This window comes from Hoplias malabaricus, chromosome 18 (assembly GCF_029633855.1).
Source record: "Hoplias malabaricus isolate fHopMal1 chromosome 18, fHopMal1.hap1, whole genome shotgun sequence".
Taxonomy (NCBI): domain Eukaryota; kingdom Metazoa; phylum Chordata; class Actinopteri; order Characiformes; family Erythrinidae; genus Hoplias; species Hoplias malabaricus.
In genome coordinates this window covers 15,688,631-15,698,339 of record NC_089817.1, presented here as the reverse complement: position 1 = coordinate 15,698,339, position 9,709 = coordinate 15,688,631, and the positions used below count along the sequence as shown (strand labels likewise).

At 38.3% G+C, this 9,709-nt stretch overlaps 1 non-coding gene across 1 annotated transcript; it reads left to right on the top strand.

Annotated features, from left to right (window-relative positions):
- The first annotated feature begins 8,248 nt into the window (after nt 1-8,248).
- On the top strand, nt 8,249-8,361 carry LOC136675322 (U6atac minor spliceosomal RNA). Its single transcript, XR_010796167.1, has one exon. It is a non-coding gene; the product is annotated as a U6atac minor spliceosomal RNA (small nuclear RNA).
- Nucleotides 8,362-9,709: the final 1,348 nt, after the last annotated feature.

Sequence of the window (9,709 nt, the reverse complement as noted above, 5' to 3'; positions counted from 1 at the left end):
AACACCTTCAGAAAGAAATGTTGTGGGCGTTTAGTTTTGCTGCTTTTTTCTCAAACCCTGATAGTGAAATTATATCCACAAATGAAATCATGACAATAGGTCACCTGCGTTACGACACATTGCAGGTAGAAATGGAAGGAGGGGTTGGTTTTGTTTTTCTAGACACATGACCTAAAGACCCATAATTCACAGCAAGACTGTCTGTTTATTTAAAGTTATTTCAGTGCTATGTTTACATCATATTTACTATGTCATGTAAATATAAGCTAAAGTACAAAATATGGTGGCACTGCAGGTAGCATCACTATCACACAGCTCCAGGGTTCTCAGGTTGTGGCTTCAGTTCCTGCCTCAGGTCATTGTCTGTGAGGAGCATGGTGTGTTCTCCCTGTGTCCCTGTGGGTTTCCTCTGGGAGCTCCAGTTTCATCCCACAGTTCAAACACATGTTGGTAGGTGGACTGGCTGTGTGAAACTGTTCATAGGTGTGTGTGTGAGTGAGTGAGTGAGTGCATGATGCCTCAATGCCTCCAGGGAGTGTTCCTGCCTTACACTCAGTGATTCCAGGTTGACCCTGACTAGGATAAATATTAGGGAAAAAAGGGGAAATAGGAAATGTATGAATTAATGTAAAAGTTATGGGTTATGTGTTCAAAATATTTTTCCATATATATATAATTCATTCATTCATTCATTCATTCATTATCTGTAACCACTTATCCAGTTCAGGGTCGCGGTGTGTCCAGAGCCTACCTGGAATCATTGGGCACAAAGCAGGAATACACCCTGGAGGGGACGCCAGTTCTTCACAGGGCAACACACACACTCACACATTCACTTACACCCTCACACCTACGGATGCTTTTGAGTCGCCAATCCACCTGCCAACGTGTGTTTTTGGACTGTGGGAGGAAACCGGAGCACCCGGAGGAAACCCACACGGACACGGGGAGAACACACCAACCTCCTCACAGACACACACACACACATATATACATATATATATATATATATATATATATATATATAGTTCTGTGCAAAACTATTTATCTGAGCAGTAATCTGTTTATTTGCTGGAAAAAAACAACAACAAACAACTCCCAACATTACAAAAAAAAGTAATAACATTATTCCAGTAAGTGTGATATTCCTTGTGGAAGTCCATGTTATTTGACTATCATTCAATAGTTTTACCGGTGAATAAATAATGATTTTAAATAATAATGTATGAATCTGAATCAATCTGAATAAAACATTGTTCTTCAAAGTCACTCACACCTACTACTTTATAGAAAAAATTTTTTATTTCTAATTCGTTTTATATTATATATTTTTATATATATATTTATAATATATATTTTGTATATATTATATTATATATTTTGTATTTACTGTGATTATATATAACCTTATACAAGCACTACGCTGAGAAGGCATTAGTTTAAATATATATAATACTTCTGCACAGTACTGCGTGTGTGTGTGTGTGTGTGTGTGTGTGTGTGTGTGTGTGTGTGTGTGTGTGTTATTGTCCTGTCATGACACACCCTTGTCCTGTCATGTCAGTTTGCCCTGCCATGTGCTCTTGCACTGGGCTCTGTTTGTTATTGTTCATGTCTCCACCCTAGTCCTGCCTTTGTTCCTCCTCCTCGTCAGTGTTATTTGTAATCCTGCCCCCTCGTTATCTGTTCCAGGTGTCCTTTGTCAATGTGGTGTATTTAAGTTCCCTTGTCTATCTTCCTCCTGTTGGACATTCCACATTTGCATGGCTGTCTTGTCTGGTCCCTGATTGACTTCCCTGCTTATGTCTGTCTGTTTTTTCCACATGCTTTGTGTTCTCATTAGGTTTGTCTGTTTTAGCTTTCTGTCTAGGTATATTTGTTTAGTTCTCCTTGTCCAGGTGTTTGTTTAGCTCTCCATCTCTGGGTCTCTGTTTAGTTCTCTGTTTAGCTCTCTGTCCAGTTTTAGTTGGTTTAGCTCTTTCAGTCTGTCTTTTAAGTATCTGTCCCTGTATTGTTATCTTGTGTTATAAATAAAATTAATCACTGTATTCTAGCAAGTGCGTCTGCCTCGGTCAGTCCACCCCACAGTACTGACAGTTATGTATACGTATAACATGTTTATATAAATTCCTTGCACGTCAAACAATTGCTTTAATTTTACAGACAATTACTGTAAGTTTTTTTTTATTAATATTTTAGAAACAAGACTCTGATTTCTAAATATTCTTGACATTTTAATAGACTGACAAAAGCACCCAGAAAAAAAGTAAATGTTTTCTATTTACATACTTGATTTTATTTGGTAAATACGAACACATTTAGGATTTAATGCTTGTCACAAATACACACTAAAGTTGTGGCAGTGACAAAGGAGAGGTTATACAATATACTAGTTTTGACATTTTCAAATTATATATGGAAAAAAATGTTTACCGCACAGTACCATACAATTCATGTTCCTTAAAATAAAGTGTTACCAAAAATAAAAAAAAATGTTTCCTATTTAAGGTAAACCACTGGAACATAAGAGCACTGTAGTACCTCTGAGGGTACCGTTTCACTGTTAGTACTGAACCAAAATGTACTCTCACAGTGTAGGAAGGAAGATGAAGGTGCATTTTAAGCTTCAAGTGTTTGTTTTAGGTTCACAAGAGGCAGGAGAATAAAGAGAGAGAGAGATGGAGGGAAAGCCAAACAGAACTGAGAACTTTGAGCAAGGCCAGTGGAACTTGAGAGCATTTAGACAGCTGTTAGGAAAGCAAACATCTCAGAAGTCTATGCATGGCTGCCTGAGCAGAAAGAGCAGCAAGGGTCAGCACTGCAAAGCCAAGAACTAGCAAAAGTCTGAAAGCTCTACTGAAAGTCCAGATTTGATGAAGACACACCATCACCAGAGCGAAACAGCTTCGGGGGATATTCTCTGTGGATGAGAATCTGTGTTACGTAGCTGAAGATGACGAGTGCACCACAGGAGCTGAAAGGAAAGTCTCAAAACTCCACCAAGCAACTTCAGAAAGTCTCTTTTTGAAAACACACAACACCACAGTACAAAACAGCAACGGACGTTCTCCGAATGTACTCTCCAGAGGAAAATCGGTGTTATGAAGCTGAAGATTATGCACTCAAATGTTATTCTGGAAGTGAGGGGCTATGTATAAGCAGGGAGTATAGGATGAACATAATGAGCCACGTTTAATCACCCTGATTGCAGAAAGTGGATGAAAAATAGCTTTTGGGGTCATCTTTAACATTGTCTTCTCCTGATGGTGTTGTTTACAGCTGCATGGTGTTTATTCTAGAAGGCCTTATATTTTCTAGAGGTTTATTTTTTGTCCCTCAGTACTAGTTTAACTCGTCTGAATGAGAGCGCACTAATGACACAGATGAGTCTTACGCACAAAGGTCACTTTCACACATCCGCAACCGCCGCCAAATGAAGACCCCATTAAAGTGGCAGCACACTTTCATCCTTCCTGCTTTCTCCGTATTGAAAATGTGCCAAACTGGCTGATTACATTTTTTTTTCTAAAGAAGGAGAGGGATGGAGAAGAAAGCACCTCTTCAAAGCATCACACTTAGCCTCACGTAAAATAAATAAATAAATAAAAGCTCCATCTCCAGCTTTGCGAATTCAACCCAGTGCAGTATATTGCACTTGAAAGTGAGGATGAAAGATCAGAGCTGTGTCAAAGTAATAATCTGGATCTATCAGCTCTGACACTTGCTTTTGTTACGATGTACCATTACTGCATTCTGTGAGGTACTTCTCATATAAAGAAAGAAGAATGGGTGTATCATGTAACCCAGAGGTATTCAAACTGTAAGGGACACAGGATACATGTATTATCTATTATTTGTTGATGATGATCTTGTGCATATTATTTTCATTTTCATTGGGCATATTATTGTCATTTCCCTTATAATAATAATAATAATAATAATAATTTCAACTTATATTGTGCCTTTCCCAAACCCAATGACGCTTTACATAAAGGGGAGAGGGGAAATAAATCACAAAGAAATAAGTTAATGGGAATAAAATTTGAAAAATATATTTTCAGCAGTGATTTGAAGGAAGATAACGTTGAACAGTTGTGAAGAAGAAGAGGAAGAGACTTCCCAAGCTTAGGGGCAGCAGCACTGAAAGATTTGCCAATAAGAGCAGAACGTTGTGTTTAGGGGACAGTAAAGAGACCAAAGGTTAAGGGGCGGAGACAGTGGGAAGGTCAATACAAAGAAATTAGTCCAGACAGATATGAAGAGCCTTGAAGGTGAGAAGAAGAATTTTGAGTTTAATTCTAAGCTCAACAGGAAGCCAGTGCGGCTGCTGGAGAACAGGTGTAATATGTGATGTACGTTTAGTGGAGGTAAGGACCCTAGCTGCAGAATTCTGGATGTATTGAAGATGGTTTAACAGTTTGAACAGTGAATTGCAATAAACAATACAAGGAAAAATCAAAGCATTCACCAACAATTTAGCATCACTGTCACTAAGCATGGGACGCAAGTGTGCAATATTCAACAGATGATAAGATTAATTATTAGATTAACATGAGACTCGAATATAGGAGGCAGCCAAAATTATTATTTCATATTAAGTCAACATTATATACAGTACTGTGCGGAAGTCTTAGACACTTAAGATAATTACATGTATTTAAACTAATGCCTTCTCAGTAAGTGTGGTGCTTGTATAAAGTTATATATAATCAGTAAATACAAAAACATAATAATATAAAACAAATATGAAATTTAAGAAAATCAACAGCACACATTATTTAAAATCATTATTTATTCACCGGTAAAACTAGGTATTGGATGATAACCTCCAATAATACAGACTTGGAGGATTTGGAAAAAGTTAAACCAACACATTCACACACAGAATATCTCACTTACTGGAATAATGTTATTTGGTTTTATTCTAATGTCGGGTGATATTTGTTGTTTGTTTGTTTTTAGCAAATAAACACTTACTGCTCAGATAAATAGGTTTTTAAATTTCATAATCTCATAAAGCTTTTGCACATATTCATTGGTTGTCTATAAACATGTTTAATCATAGCACATTTTTAATATAAAAGGAGTAAACCAGATAGATAATACAAAATCCAACAAATTAACGGAAATTAAATCATTATAATAATAATCTTAATAGTTAAATAAAGATAAAATGCACAAGATCATATCAACAAAAATAGATGAAACAAATCACTCAAATTAAGTGGAATAAGAACACAAAAAAATAAAAAGAATGGATATGGATATAAAAAAATATTCAGATGAATAGATAAAATAATAATAGATCAAGTAATAATATCATTAGATAATTATAAGCTCCAGTTAATAGGAGTGTTTTAAGTGGATCTTCTCTAATACTTTGATGTGTAAAGTGTTCCAGTAGGTGGCGGAGGCTGCTTTGCTGCTTTTATTTTGAGGGCTTTATTGAAAACTAAGCAGGCTTGCTGTAGAGGACCTTACAGCTCCTGGAGAGACATAAAACAACAGAGACTGTGATGTAAGAAGGTGCTAAACCACATAGAGTTGTAAATATACATATAAGAACTTTATACTCAGTTCTGTAAGTTGCAGGAGACCAGTGCAGTGTAGCTAGAAATAGAGGTTCTGAACACACATAGTTCCAATTTGCAATTTGTTTCTCTCTGCATTTACCCTTGGGATAGTTTCTATTTCATGGAGTAAACTCATGACTCTGAAGTTTATAAATCCTCATTGGATCTGACAGGTCTTTATTCAGTTTCTGTCCCAAATGCTGCTTTTAGACTGATGCACAGTAGTTCTCTGCCAAAGCTATCACTAAATCTCTGTCCACTTGCTTTTTTTTTGACAGGAAAACATTACACATAGTAGTTGCTGGCTTCTGACCTTCTAAAATGTTCCAGCTGCAGGATTGCTCTGTCTGAATCAAATCCCCTATGCAGATTAGAAGCTGGATTTTTTTCTCTCTGTTTGTCTAGCAGCTTCCTGTCTGGTTGTCCATTTACACAGTGCCAAATTATTCCATGTGTAAATAAATATACTGGAAACTGTAGATACACCACGAATAATCGCTGAATTTAGCAACTTAAAAGTGTACCCTTGTTCACACAGGAATTCAATGGCATTGTATCCCAATAGCAGCTGTATATGAGCCTGATATCACCACATCCAATGCCAAGTGTGGACTAGAGAGCTATTAAGTTGTATCAGTGGAGCTGTGTTTGCAAGGGTGATGAATACCTCTGCAGTCAGACTTAATTCAATCAAATTATCACCCCAGTGTTCCAACATCTGTCTTCCCAGAAAAGAAGAGGCTATTAGTTTTTTTGTAGAGAAACCCAATGTAGGATGGATTTTGATTCTGAGCGAGCCAGATTCTGACACTGCGTTATCGACATTAACAAGTGATAACATCTTAACATGTTAAATCATTTCTGGCACTAGTTTCCTAACACAGATCTTACTGTTTTCTAGCCTCATGCTTTATGCCATCCTTAGTTGCAAACTGAGATCCAGATGTTTGCATACTTGGTTGAACTACTTTGTTGAGGTCACTTTCTGACAATTTTTTTTGATGTGGGTTAAATTTTTAACCAAATTTGCTGAACTGGGGTCATTTTTGGACAGGGCTTTTTTTTATTGAAATTGTTTGGTTGTATATCGTTAATACTCTATAATGCAGTATTTACAAATGTGGACAGTATCTGAAAATGTTATCTGGATATATTATGTCTGGCGTGTTTAATTTATCTTCTGTGTGAGGGGGCGCTGTAAGAGTTCACTGACTGTTGATGTCACACTCTGAGAAAAGGTAGGGAAAAAAAATGAATCCCAGTAGCCCACTGCAGTTGTGAATTTAGTGCCAATTTTAACTTAAAAAGAGAGAGAAAAACACAAAAAATACTCAGAAGACTCTAGCAAACAAAAGTTTTTATTGCCAACGTGTCGGTATGCAGTGCAAACACTCCAAATATCCTTCACTCGAATTTGCATTGACAGATGAGGTTCAGCCTGACAGTCGCCCTCCCATAACACCTCATATTGTGTTAATATTTTGAGACAGTATGAAAAATGCCGGATATGGACACTGCCCATCTCTAGCTCTTGATCAGTTTTGCACAAACCTTGATCAGTTTAGGGCAGAGTTTTATTGAACAGGGTCTGTTTTGAGCAGAAATTTATTGTAATAGGTTTCTTTGGCTACCATTTTGGTGATCTCAGATCAGCTATGAACATAAAACCCAATGATGTAGTTCAGGTTTAGGCTCACAATTTGTCACTCTGTATTTAGTCAGGCTCTGGCCTGGAATGAATTCAAAAGAGTTTAAAATTGCAGGCCCAATTAAAGCTCTGTTAGAGATGCAGCAGATATATTCATTTAAATTCAGGTTCTGTAGTAAAAAGCCATGCTTCTGTGAGTTGCCTGTAGCTGCTGTGTTGTGTAAATGCCTTTGGGATGCCCTGCAGCCATAATTTAACAGCCTATGGTCCAGTTTACTTAGCAGCTGGTGGTCAAGTGGTCCGTCGACAAGGCTGTAAATTCAAACTCCAGCAAGAAGCTGATGCTATGGGGTCATGCCTCTGGGCCAAACACTTCATTAAACCTACAGTGCCTAGGGGTACCCTATGAGCAACTGACCAGGAGCTGACCTTTCAAGCTGAAAAGAAAGACCTTCCCAATGCACTCTCAATATAGGTGTTTTTAAAAACATATTTTTATCACCTTAGTGGATAGTTGTGCCTGGCAGAATTCTTTTAACATCTGACCATTTTAGGAAAATTAGAGTGATCCTGCAAAACCTCATTCTTTAATTTTGGTCGACTGGTCCAATGATGCTGTTTATCACAGAATTGTTTGAATATCACGCAAACAGTCCTTGTGAAATGTTTACTCATCCTTGAGTGTTTGGGCTGAATATATTCACTCAAGGTGATGAATATAGATTGAGGTAGCAATGAAGAGTAAGTATCAACGTCCTTGCTTTCTCTGATTGTAACAAGTGCCTGTGTACAAACAGCTATTGAGATACCCTTGTGCATTTCATCCAGCGCTTCACTGAATAAGTTACTGAAGCATGGTGAATGCAAAATAACTGTCCAGAGATATCCAAGAAATAGTTTTTCAACTTATAAATTAGGACATGTACATTTAAAACATGTCCAAAGATTTGAAAATGACAACCAATTGTTTGCTATTGTTTCTTTTGCTCATGCTTGACCATAAATAATAGATTCCTGTTTCAAATTAATGTTGTATGAAAGGAGCAATCCCCTTGACAAGAATAGAAGAGGTCCTAGTGGACTTAGAGCACATATACGGTTAAGGCATTGCCACCTACTTCGTGGTGTCTCTAACCAAGTGAAAAAAAAAATGTAAATTAAGGGCGACACGGTGGTGCAGCAGGTAGTGTCGCAGTCACACACCACCCGCTCCGGGTGACTGTCTGTGAGGAGTTTGGTGTGTTCTACCTGTGTCCATGTGGGTTTCCTCCGGGTGCTCCGGTTTCCTCCCACAGTCCAAAAACACACATTGGTAGGTGGATTGGCGACTCAAAAGTGTCCGATTGTGTGAGTGAATGTGACTGTGTTTGTGTTGCCCTGTGAAGGACTGGCACGCCCTCCAAGGTGTATTCTTGCCCAATGATTCCAGGTAGGCTCTGGACCCACCGCGACCCTGAACTGGATAAGCAGTTACAGATAATGAATGAAAGGATGAATATAAAAAAATAACAATACATAATACAAGAGAATGTAAAGAAATAAACTGGTCCTATTAAGTGTATTTACCTTGAAGATGAGACAGAGATGCTAGAGGAGGTTGGGGGAGTTTTTCTTTTCGTGCTCTATCATGTACTTGCTACACACTTAATGCTACCATGCTACAAAAAACAGTGATGTGACAGAGGTTCTTGCACGGCAAGATAACCAAGTGAACTGAACGCTTGCTGGGCGTGCCTAACCTAGTGGCGTGTGGCATAGGCTCGCTTGTAATTCAAATCTCGGCTCACATCATAAAGCAAAAAATCGACCGAGTGACGGCTCCTATCTCGCAAAATTCGTAAGTTGATTCAATTGAAGTCAAGTCAAGGTTTCACTGTATTTTATTCCGATTTATAAAAAGCTCAGTACTAAACCATCCATCCATCCATTCATTATCTGTAACCGCTTATCCAATTCAGGGTCACGGTGGGTCCAGAGCCTACCTGAAATTATTGGGCGCAAGGTGGGAATACACCCTGGAGGTGGCACCAGTCCTTCACAGGGCAACATACACACTCACATATCCACTCACAGTCACACCTACGGACACTTTTGAGTCACCAATCCACCTACCAACGTGTGTTTTTTGGACTGTGGGAGGAAATTGGAGCATCTGGAGGAAACCCACCCAGACATAGGGACAACACACCAAACTCCTCACAGACAATCACCCGGAGCAGGACTTGAACCCACAACCTCCAGGTCCCTGGAGGTGTGTGACTGTGACACTACCTGCTGCGCCAGTACTAAACCAAAGATTATTAATACATCTGCCAAGACAATTTTGGAGAGGAAATGCTGCATGTTAGAACTGCTAGAAAAAAATATATTGATGCAAAAGTCCAACAAAAACAATACGGCAAACGGCACCTAGAAAAGCTTGAGCAAAATAATTTTGAGGGATGAGACCATAATTGATTATGTTTGGAGAAGATTAAACAAAACCTAT